Consider the following 12,914-nt stretch of genomic DNA (forward strand, 5'->3'; position numbering starts at 1 on the left):
CTTGAGTGATAGCATACAATCAATTTGTGTCAAGATATTACTTTTCTCTGATTAAAACTGCAATAAATAAGAGTGATCATTGTGCATCAGGAACTTGTAGGTGTGCTGGATGGCTGCAGTAGCATATATCATGTTATAGTCAACCTTACAAGCTTTATGACCTTGTTCTAATTTACTCCCCTTTCCATATTCTAGGGACTAGTTAAACTGACCTTATTACTCTTCCTTTCAAACTATACAATATTTCTCACTTCTCTGTATTTCTACTGTCCTTTTCCAATGCCTGGAATGAACTACTTCCTCATCTCTAGTATTTAGAATCTCTAATTTCCTTCAAAACCAAATTGAAGTACCACTTCCTCCACAAAATCTTTCTTATTTCCCATAATTCTAGAGGTTCAAACCTTCCACCTTCCCAATTGCCAACATTCTCACATATTTAGTATTATGGCATGTAAATTAATTTTATTATGGAGATTTTAAAAATGGGTGGGTTAGATTGCAGAACTGGCAGGCCTGCTGCCCCTACTGATAATACATCTCCAAGTTCATTCCATCATGGATCTCATAGTCACTCAGGAAAACGTGGTCCTTGAAGATTGTGTACCATTTCTTCAGGACGATCTTGTTCCAGGGGGTGCCAGTCTGAGCAGCAAATTCTTCAGGTCTCCTATTGTGTCATCCATGTTGCACCTCACGCAGACCTTCTTGCCCAGCCAGTCATTACACACAACCTCGATTATGGCTCCCTGACTTCCCTGACTGTGGCCCAGCACTCATTGGTCTCCCCGCCCTGGTCCTCAGACCCAGCCCCAGTCAAAGTTTCTCAGCCCCTGTGCCTCCAGACCCAGCCCTTCCTCACCCTCAAAAATCTTAAAATTATGAATCTAACTAAATTTTCAAGAGACAAACCCACAGAAAGATCCAGTGGGGCAATTCTCCAGCCCAAGGTAATGGGAAAAATAGTGGGAAAGTTCTGTTCCATGGGGTTGGAGGGGACAGCAGCACATTGGAGAGAAGGAGCTTCAGCCTCCCAGAAAGAGCCCCAAGGCACCTGGGAGCACCTGCTCCTGGCAGCAGAAGCAGTTTCCTGACCTGCACCCCAGGGAGCAGAAAGCACAACTTGGAAGATCAGCAGGGAGACCTCTGCCAGAGCAAATGCAAAGGCCAGGCCAGTCTGGCCTTCAGCGCAGCTGTGGTACTCAGTATATCCCAGATCCCAGGAAATAGAAGCAGGCCCATAGAGTGGCTCAGCAGGAGCCTCCCAGCAGCTGTACCCTGTGTGATCAGCTCATGGAAGGTAACAAGGTGGAGCAAGTCTGCTGAGTTCTGTCCTCTGGCCCTGGAACAGGACTTTGGGGCTGTGACCACATTCAGACCCTGTTCACAGTCTAGGCCCATAGAGCAGCCCCCCCCACCCAGCCCTGGGGTGGAGCTGTGAGCCAGTGGTCATTCAACAAACCAGGAGAGCAGTCAGAGCCTCACATACAGAGGTCCTTCTGGTGGTGCTCCAATAACACTCAAAAGTTCAGGAAGCACCCCAAAACTAGCACAGACTGGGGAAATGAGTAAACAGAAAAAAAAGGAACCTGACCATAGACAATTATTTTGGTCTCTTGGAGGATCAAAATACACAATCAGAAGATGAGAAAGTCCAAGCTTCTGCATCCAAAGACTCCAAGAAATATAGAAGTTGGACTTAGGCTATGATAGAGCTCAAAAAAGATTTTGAAAATCAAGTAAGGGAGATAGAAGAAAAATTAGGAAAAGAAATGAGAAAGATGCAGGAAAAAATAAGTCAGCAGCTTAGTCAAGGAGATCCAAAAAAAATGCTGAAGAAAATATATTAAAAACAAGCTTAGGTCAAATAGATGAAACAGTTCAAAAAGTTATTGAAGAGAAGAATATTTTAAAAAGAAGAATTGGCCAGATGGAAAAGGAGATAAGAAAGCTCTCTGAGGAAAACAAGTCCTTTAGAAATAGAATGGAGCTAAAGGAAGCTGATGAATTTGTGAGAAATCAAGACACAATAGTTCAACACCAAAAGATTGAAAAATTAGAAGAAAATGTGAAATATCTCGTTGAAAAAAACAACTGATCTGTAAAGCAGATCTAGAAAAGATAATTTAAAAATTATTGAGGTACCTGAAAGTCATGATCAGGAAAAGAGCCTTGACTTCATTTTTAAAGAATTTCTAGAGGAAAATTGCCCTGATGTAGAAGCAGAAGGTAAAATAGAAATTGAGAGAATCCACTGATCTTCCCTGGAAAGAGATCCAAAAAACAAAAAATAATAACCCCAGAAATATTATAGCCAAGTTCCAGAACTCCCAAATCAAAGAGAAAATATTACAAGCAGCCAGAAGGACATAATCCAAATATTGTGGAGCTGCAGTCAGTATTACCCAGGACTTAGCAGCATCTACATTATGGGCTCATAGGGCTGGAATATAATATTCCAGAAATATTCTCACAAAAGAGCTTGGAATGCAACTGAGAATCAACTACCCAGCAAAAATGAACATCCTCGTCCAGGGGAAAATATGGACTTTCAATGAAACAGGGGAATTTCAAATGTTCCTGTTGAAACAACCAGAGCTGAATAGAAAGTTTGATGTTCAGGTATAGCACTCAGGGGAAGCATAGAGAGGGTGGACAAGAAGGGTAAAATATGAGAAACTTGATGATGAGCTGTGTGTATTCCTGCATGGAAAGATGATATTGATAATACTCATATAAACCTTCTCCTTTAATAGAGCAGGTAGAAGGAGCTTTTACAGATGAGGCATAGGAGGGAGCTGAATTTGAATATATATGGTAAAAAATGGAGTCGAAGGGTAAAAGAGAAATATACTGGGAGTAAGAGAAAGGAGAGGTAGAATAGGTTAAGATATTTCATATAAAAGATATTTCATGTAGCTTTTAAAATGATATGGAATGGAGGAAGGTGAGGGGGAATGAGGGAGTCTTCATTCTCATCAGAAATGCCTCAGAGAAGAAACAGCATACACACTCAATAGGGTATAAATATCTAGAAGGAAAAAGGAGAAAAGGGGGAGGGGAGGGGAGGGGAGGGGGATGTGGGTGATAGAGGAAAGGGTAAATCATAGGAGAGGATAGTCAGTTTTAACGTATTTTCTTTTTAACTTTTTGCAAGGTGGTAGGATTGGGTGGCCTGTCCAGAACCACATGGTTGGGTGGTTGTTGGGTCTCTTGGCCCCAGGGCCTGTGCTCTGTCTGCTGCACCACTTGGCGTCCCCACAGCACATTTTTGAAGAGGGACAGAGTAAAAGGAGGTAGAAAATATAATAGATGATAGTGGGGAGGAATGGATGGAGGGAATTACAATCATCAACAGCAACTGTGGAAAATTATGGAAGTAACTTATAAGATGGACTTATGATAAAGAATGCGATCCACCCAAGACAGAGTTGATGGCATTGAAACACAGAGTGAAATACATTTTTTGTCTTTTTCTTTTATTTTATTTCTCATGAAGTTTTATATTTTTGTGGGGGAGGAATTATGTTTACTCTTAAACAAGAATATTTTAGTAATTTGTAAATAAATTAAAGAAAATTAAAAAAAACTCAGACAATGGAACCCCTTTCCAGGAAAGAGTATGCCTAAATAATAACTTTCATGTTGATAAAGAGTATGTAGGCTAGTATTGCCCATTGTTCCAATCAGTATAAGGTCATGTATGAAGAAGGGATAACTTTGATTAAATGTTGCTTAGGAAATAAAGGAAATTTCTCTAAGGGAATGTTGTATGTTGTGCTAATGGCAAGGCTCCTGGTAGAGCAGATAATGTAATCTATCCACTTTATCATAAGACCTTTGTCCAAATCACAAATTCTGGGACTCTAAGCAAGTCATTTAGCTTCTTTCAAGTGCTTCAGTTTCCTCATCTGTAAAATAAATATGGTAATATTATCTACCTCATGGTGTTTTCAGGAGGATCAAATGAGATAACATATGAAAAGCTTTAAAAACTTCTAAGCTCTATGTAAATATTAGCTATTGTTTTTATTATCATTACAGATGGTGATTTCAACTATATTAGTAGTTTTGAGAGCGGAAGAATTTGACAAATTTTCCAGGAATGATTTATGAGTTGAGAGTTCCTGATATTTCTTTTTTTTTTTAAGGTTTTTTTAATTTTTTGCAAGGCAGTGAGGTTAAGTGGCTTGCCCAAGGCCACACAGCTAGGTAATTATTAAGTGTCTGAGGCTGGATTTGAACTCAGCTACTACTGACTCCAGGGCTGGTGCTTTATCCACTGTACTACCTAGCCACCTCCCCTTCCCGATATTTCTTAAAATACATTAAGGATAATATAACAAGTACCAAAGTGTTAGAATTCAAATTGAAATCAAACTACCACTTGACCATGAGTGGACATAATAAGAGTAAGAAAATGAATGAGAAGGGAGAGAGGATGTTGGAGAGAGACAAAATGGGACTTGGGAGATGCTTACGACCCACATCACTGTCAATTAAATTTCTCAACTTTAACAACTGACAACCATTCTTAGTTATCCTTAAAATGTGCCCCATAATTATATGGACACAGTTAAGAGTACTACAGAGTGAAAAACATCACTTGGAAAGAATCATAAACTTTATCAAGAGCATGGTGCTACTCTAAATGAGGGGAATCAAATTCTCTAAGAAAATGTCAACAAGATTCATCACATTCAGATCAATAGGAAGCCTTAGAAATACTTATGAGTTAAGCTTTGTGTTTAGAGCTGACCGAGTAGCTCTGATTATGATTTTCAACCAAAGATGAAAAAAAATGAAATTTTTCTCTTTTTTATTGCATTCACATGTAATTTTGAAATTACAAAGAAAAATTAATTCTCCAAAAGCACAAAACTGGGGTGTGATTTTTCATTTGAAGCATCAAGAGAATAAATGTTAAATTAGTGGTAGAAAGAATTAGAAAGAAAAGATAAATTTTCATCATTTTTAATTAAAAAGATGTTATTTTTTTATCTGACTAAAGCTGTTATTTAATTTTATTTAATGTTCATAATTAAGTATTCATTCAAGAACCCTCAGTTACTTACAACCCTTACTTCCTTATCCTACAAATTTTAAGATTTGTGTATCTCTATGGAAATAATTTCATATTTCTATATATTTTTACTTCTATTTATCTATAATTTTCTCAGCCTTCAGAAGCTGAGAATCCACAACTTTATCTGAGACTGTTTTTTTATTCTTTTTTAAGAAGTTATAACTCACCTAGAATAAATGAATGCAAATCACAAAAGCAGAATAGAGCAGCTTTGAGTAAGTTATAAAATTGGTAGAAAGGGAAAAAAAGTAAAAATTCCTTACATCTCTATAATTAAATATAAAGGAAATTAAATGTAAAGAAAAAATTCTTGATAATAACTTCAAATCTTGGAGGTGAGAAAATGCAATTAAAAAATCTGAATGTGTTAAGTCATTTCCATATCAATGATATGTCTCTGCTCACATATGCATCTTCAGAAAATAATGCTTTTTGCATCATTTTTTTGATTTATAAAATGAAAATAAAAGGAACTTTTTAAGAAAGCTGAATTGTTCTTCCTGAATAAAATTGACTACAGAGGCTTGGCATGGAAATATATTTTTTTAGTTCAGCTTACTCTTTTAAAAAATATAGCAGACCTAGACATCATTAAGAGCCTTTGAAAGCAGGATGAAGACCAGTCTTTATCACTGCAGGAACAGAATTATTGCAATGAACAGGGCAATGTCATGGGAACTTAATGCTGCCTAGAGGCGTTACCATATTGTGGGAAAAAACTCATGCTGGTTAAATCATTTTCTAGTTTTTCATCTTTTATATAGTTTCCTCTTTAAATGAAAGAATAACCAGGGTAAAATAAGTATAGTTCATTTATGGTGAACTGAAAAAATAAATTATTATGAATAGGGTATAAGCAATTAAAAAGAAATTTCTATTTTGTACTTGTGTGTTTATTCATCTTTGGGGTAAAATAATCATATCCTCTAAGAACTCCAAGATTTCCATTGTTTCCAACCTTTGAGTACTTCCCACTCCTCTCTACAGGACCACTGGTGCAACTTGACTGAATGAACACTGGGGCCTTGCCTTGTATATTCAGGGCAAAGAGGGAGAAGGAATTCTCCAAGGTTGCAGCTGAAATGTGAAAAGTCCCTGGGAGTTGTTCTAGTAACCAAAATAATATAGTTAAAAGAAATTCCTTTCTAACCATTTCACCAAACTTGTCCACAACTCCTAGGATGAAAAGTACCCCCCTGTCATCCAAAAAAGAACTCAGTGTAGTGTAGCCGAAATAACAAGACATTTTCTGGATGTATTTACCCAATGATTTGGGGACCGCTACGAGGTCCCAAGGCTCACTCTCTATGTTCAACTACTTCAATTTCACAGGCTAATAATTTAGAGGCCATTTAGTCCAACCCTCTCATTTAAAAATATTGTATTTCTTTTATTCAAAAAAAAAATCTGCCTTCTGACACTTCCACTTCAACTTCCTAGAAGTTACGACAAAAGAAAAACAAACCCCATTCCAAATGCATGTAATGAATCAAAACAAATTTCCACATTGGTCATATCCCCTCTTCAAAAAAAATGTTCTTTTTTTGTTTTTTAATTTATTTTTATTAAAGATATTATTTGAGTTTTACAGTTTTCCCCCAATCTTGCTTCCCTCCCCCCACCCCCACCCCCACAGATAGCACTCCGTCAGTCTTCACTTTGTTTCCATGTTGTACCTTGATCCAAATTGGGTGTGATGAGAGAGAAATCATATCCTTAAAGAGAAGAGAAGTCTAAGAGGTAACAAGATCAGAAAATAAGATATCTGTTTTTTTCCAAATTAAAGGGAATAGTCCTTGCACCTTGTTCAAACTCCACAGCTCCTTATCTGGATACAGATGGTACTCTCTTTTGCAGACAGCCCAAAATTGTTCCCGATTGTTGCACTGATGGAATGAGCAAGTCCTTCAAGGTTGAACATCACTCCCATGTTGCTGTTAGGGTGTACAGTGTTTTTCTGGTTCTGCTCATCTCACTCAGCATCAGTTCATTCAAATCCCTCCAGGTTTCCCTGAAATAGTGTTCCATGACATACATATACCAGAGTTTGCTAAGCCATTCCCCAATTGAAGGACATTTACTGGATTTCCAATTCTTTGCCAACACAAACAGGGCTGCTATAAATATTTTTGTACAAGTAATGTTTTTACCCGTTTTCCTCATCTCTTCAGGGTATAGACCCAGTAGTGGTATTGCTTGGTCAAAGGGTATGCACATTTTTGTTGCCCTTTGGGCATAGTTCCAAATAGCTCTCCAGAAGGGTTGGATGAGTTCACAGCTCCGCCAACAGTGTAATAGTGTCCCAGATTTCCCACATCCCTTCCAACAATGATCATTATCCTTCCTGGTCATACTGGCCAATCTGAGAGGTGTGAGGTGGTACCTCAGAGAAGCTTGAATTTGCATTTCTCTAATAAGTAATGATTTAGAGCAATTTTTCATATGGCTATGAATTGCTTTGATCTGCTCATCTGTACATTGCTTTTGCATATTCTTTGACCATTTTTCAATTGGGGAATGGCTTTTTGTTTTAAAAATATGACTCAGTTCTCTGTATATTTTAGAAATGAGTCCTTTGTCAGAATCATTAGTTGTAAAGATTGTTTCCCAGTTTACTACATTTCTTTTGATCTTGGTTACATTGGTTTTATCTGTGCAAAAGCTAAAAAAATTGTTCTTATAACATGAAATGAATAGTATATTTCATCACTAGTCTTTGAACTAATAAAAGTTTCTAATTCTTTCAAACATTTACCTTTACCAAATTCTGTCATTGTATAAGCTATTCTGCTGACTGTTCACTTAGTTTAACATCAGATTGTACACATTTTCCCAGGTTTCTCTGAAGTCATCTCCTTCATCATTTCTTATAAGATTATATTATTCCACCATATTCCCGTTCTTCAACTTGTTCATCCATTAAGTGAAAGGCATGCTCTCAGTTGCTTATTCTTTGCTGCCACAAAAAAGTGTTATGATCTTTTTTGTATATCTTAAGAGTTTATTTTTCTCAAAGCTATTCCCTCTCCTAATTTACTCAAACTGTAATACTTCCCTATTCTTTTTCCCTTTTCCCAACAATTTCTTTATTGAATTAAGTGTATTTCTGTGACCAGTTCAAATTAGAGTGAGGTTCAAGTGTCAGCCAATTCTCCTAATTCTCCTCTATGTTTGTATAATTTTCCTCTAACCTTTCATAACCTTCCCTCCTCCCATCCAATGTATTTCTTTTCCCCATTTTCTATTTTTTTAATATCTTCAAAACACAGCAGTCACTCCCAGGTTTTGTCTGATAAGATTCCTATGATTTGTAATAATTATAGGGTTCATATCTCCTTATATTTAAATGTAAACAGGTTATCCTTATTTAGTCTTTTTTTAAATCACTGTTCATTCATGTTTACATTTTTATTTTTTTTTTTTGTTTCTATGTTTGAACTTCAATATTTCTACACAGTACTGGTCTTTTCATCAGCAAAGCTTGGAAGTCCTCTATTTCATTAAAAATCCATTCCCTTCCATTACCCCCTCATCACCAAGTTGTGATGGCTAAGTTTTCCTTTAAAAGAGATTTATATCCTTTGTTTTAAGGAATTTGATATCCCAAGTTTTCCACTCTTTTATAGTGCTGGCTGCTAAATCATATGTGATTCAAACTGTAGCTCCTCAGTACTTGAATTATTTCTATCTGGCTGCCTTCAGTAATTTTTCTTTGATCTGAAAGTTCTTTGTTTTTACAATGATATTTCTAGGAGTTTTCATTTTAGGTTTCTTTTAAGAGGTATCTGGGGTATTCTTTCTTTTTCCCCATATTGCTCTCTAGTTCTTAGAGATTTGGACAATTTTAAATTTCCTTGATATAGATTCTATTGGTTATGGTATTCAAATAGTCTATTGATTCTCAAATTTTACCTCAATCTGTTTTTTAAATCACTTGGGTTTGTTATGTGATATCTTACATTTTCTTCTATTTTTCTATATTTTGGATGCTTTAATATTTCCTGTTGCCTCATGAAGTCATTGACTGCTATTTGGTTCATTTCAAGGAGTTTGTTGCTTAAGCCAGGTTTTATACTTCTTGTGCCAAACTGTAAATTCACTTTTCAATTCTTTCCCCCATAACTCCCATTTTTTTTCATTTTTCTTCAAGCAATAACATTTAATTTATAAATAAAAAATTCACAACTGTTTTTAAATTCTTGTCTCATTTCTCCCAAGAATGATATTGAATTTTTGCCTAAGCACCTTGTTTATAGATGTTTTAGAATGATTTTCTTTTTCTGGACTTGTGTCTTAAACTTTCTTGTCATCATATTAACTCTATGGTGGTATTCTCTTTTTTGTTTGCTCATTTTACTTCCTGCCTTTGGATTTAATATTAGGGCTATGACATTAGGGCTGGGTTCTGTTGAATTCTATAAGGATATATGGACTAGTCATATTGTTGCTTTCTTGGGAGTGATGAGTGTTGTATTATTTCAGAATCTAAGAAATAGACTGCAAAAAACCTGAAGCTTTCAGTAATCCCAGCGTAGTCTGATACAAAGTAAAGTCTGCTACATCTCTGATCTAAGCTCCTGATAAAAGTAGACTGAAATAATAGTCAAGTAAACTGCTTTGGGACTCAGTCTTTTGGAAAGCTCTCTTGACTCAAAGCAACAGAATCATAGTTCCTCTATTAGTCTGGCATTCCTGCCTCAATTATTTCTCTTTTTATTGGATGAGAAGCTTGAAATGAGACCACACACACGCCATCACTGCTGCTGGCTTCTGAAATTCCTCTTTTCTCAATACTCAGGGCTCCCTTACCCAGAAATACCAACTCCACCCTTCACAAGATTCTCAGTCCATCCTGGATCTATGACCTGAAACTGGGGAATGAGCAAAAAAGCTAAGAGTCTGTACCTGTTTTCTTGAAAGCTTCCTAATATGGGTCTACAGATGCCTTGGTATAAGTCTGGGATCTCTTCTTGCCCTCATTAACAGCCTCCTCCTGGATATTGTAGTGTTACATTTAGCATATTTTTTGGACCATACCCAGTCACTAGTATCTACAGACCTCACTTCTGTCCCACTATACTGAATTGGACTGGGCAAAGAACAGACAGACTTATTGTAGATTTTTCTCCATTAGGTTTTGATCTGGTATATTTTCTAGGTTGTTTTTTTTTTGAGAAGTTGTATGGAGGAGAGTTGGCTGTATTGTTTCCTACCATTTTACTATCTTGGCTCCTCCCTCTAATCCTCTCATTTTACAAATGAGGAAACTAAGGCCCAGAGGAATTATATGACTTGCCCAAGATTACACAGATATGTGTCAAAGGTTGAATTTGAACCTTTTTCTTTTACCACCATAAAACAATGCACTGTCCTTTTAAGAAGTCTACATTTATTTCCATCTTCATATCTTTCTTCTTATAAACTTTATACCATAGATCCAAGTCAAAAATTCTAACAAGCATGGTCATTTGACAAAGAAGTTACTGGCATTTTCTCTATATTCTATTCCCTCTCTGCTCTGGGGCTATGCTTCATAAATTTTATGTTTCAAGGTTATTGGTTCTCTGTATTTGTATTTTCTTCAAAAGTGTTAACCTTTATAATGAAATACGTCTTAGAAATATACCCTATCTAGTTGGTGATCATATAAAATCTGTTGATTACATTAGTTTGATTTAGATTTTTCATTAGGAGAATAGGCTTTCATCAAAATCTCTTGCCCATTACCCTTCATGAATTGGTTTATGAATTTGCAGATAGAACTACAGTAAAGAGAACCACATTGCTGATCTTATTTATTCTCATATTCTCCCTATGAAGCATATATAGAAAAGAAGAATATTTTCTGTTTCTCTGACAGGAAACTGAGGCATAGAAAAGTTATGGGATTTGCTCCAAATCACAGTTTTTTTCCTTTTAGCAATTCCCAAAACAAAATACAACTTTCCCAAAATCAATTCTGTCTTTTAAAACTTCTAGGATCTGCCTCCTTCCTCCACTATTTTTGCATAGGGTATCTGACCATGCAGTCCTTCAAGGGCAATGAACATTTGATGATAGATGACTGAGTAGGTTGTTTTCTTCTGGGCCAGAAATAAAAACAGACCCAGAACTAAAATTTAATTCTCAGAAATATAGAGATTTTTTTTCTTCTTCTAAATTATTAACACTATTTGGCGACTGACTTAGAGGAGCCCCGGAGAGGACTGTTGTCTACTTCTGCACCCAAGAATATGACTGCTATGAAATAATAAGCAATAACAGCCAGAAAATTCCCCAGTCACTGATTGCTACACCTGCAGCTATAGCATTCTGCTAATTTCAGGAGCCTTCTCAGCTAGTATAAATTTTAACAAAGTTTTGTGAGTGACTCTAATTATACCTAGGACACTTTGAAGAGAATGCAGTTATAATTTTGGCCACCTGCTAGAGTTTTCAGATGCCAGATTCTTAGAAATGACACAACAGTGATTAGCGTTACCCACATCATAGATTCATTCTGCATTATTTAACATGTTGCTATGCTAGATATTATAACATTATACTTAGGTTAATGGGAATCACTTGAATCCAGGTGAGATAGGCCTTTCTTATGTGAGACTAGACCTGGGTCATTCTGAGAGACCCAACACTCCAATCGTGATCACATTGGCTAATTTCCTCAAATCTTATATTCTCTCCATTCACTCCAACCTCTGCTAGTATTTTTATATAGCCAGAATTAGATAAAAATGAACATCAGGGACAGCCTTGAAAGGGATATGATAATAATTACTCATTTACATAGATAGGCCTTTAAGGTTCACAAATGCCTTTCTTTTAACAGTAAGGGAAGAAGTACAACTATTTTCATTCATATTTTATTAATCAGGAAATTGAGTTAAAAAATGTCATAGGATTTAGGAGGACTCTTCCAAACCTAGTTTAGGTGGGCTTTCTAACATTCAACAGTTAACTCAATTTCAAATAACAGACCACTATAAAGTTCTAACATGGTTCCTTTTGTTTTTATGCTTACAGAATTTTTCAGACAAATTGTTTATTTTTATAGTAATATTTTTCCCTTCAAAGGTAGACTGGAGAAATCAAGATGTCTTATAATCAGAGATGAGACAGAAGTTACAAAAATAAAACCCATAGAAAAAAGTTCTCACTGATCATTTGTGAAGTACAGATCATTCAATAATTCAAAATGACTCTGCCATTTAGCAAGAAAACAGATTGAGAAGTCTTAGAACTTCATGTCCATTTTTTAAATTCTGGGAACTTTAAATGAAGAAAATGCACCATAATAGAGGATCTTTTTTTAAAAATAGAAGGTTGTTTTTATCAAGTCTAACTTAAAGTTTTAAAAGTCAAATGTACATTCTTGTATGTTCTTAAACATTCCCTACCTGGGTGAAACATTCTTAAACATTCCCTACATGAGTCAAAGACTAGAGTTGGAAGGGATCTGAAAGGACAATATGTCAAAATTCCTTTTTTTATAGAGAAGGAGGAACAGGAGGAAGAGGAGGAAAAGGAGAAGAAATATCAACAAAAAGGAAGGAATGAAAGAAAAAGAGAAAGGAAAGAAAAATGGCACAATATCAGCAAAAAATTGTATTTCACAGATCAGTGTTTCTGTCAGTGGAACTACAGAACTAAACTCTGGAGTCAAAGGAGGATTTAGCAATATAGTTCAAGTCATCTCTTTTTGAATAGTATTTTATTTTTTCTCATATATGTGTAAAAGCAACTTTAAATATTTTTAAAAAAATTTAGTTCCAAATTCTCTCCCTCCATTTTTCACTTCCCTTATTCCTGAGACCATAGAAAATTTGATAAA

The 12,914-nt window shown here is 35.8% G+C and overlaps 1 pseudogene; it reads right to left on the minus strand.

Annotated features, from left to right (window-relative positions):
* Positions 1-525: 525 nt before the first annotated feature.
* Positions 526-12,914, minus strand: part of LOC141499214 (ubiquitin-like protein 5 pseudogene) — an 85,622-nt pseudogene continuing 73,233 nt past the window's right edge.

This window comes from Macrotis lagotis, chromosome X (genome assembly GCF_037893015.1).
Source record: "Macrotis lagotis isolate mMagLag1 chromosome X, bilby.v1.9.chrom.fasta, whole genome shotgun sequence".
Lineage (NCBI taxonomy): Eukaryota > Metazoa > Chordata > Mammalia > Peramelemorphia > Peramelidae > Macrotis > Macrotis lagotis.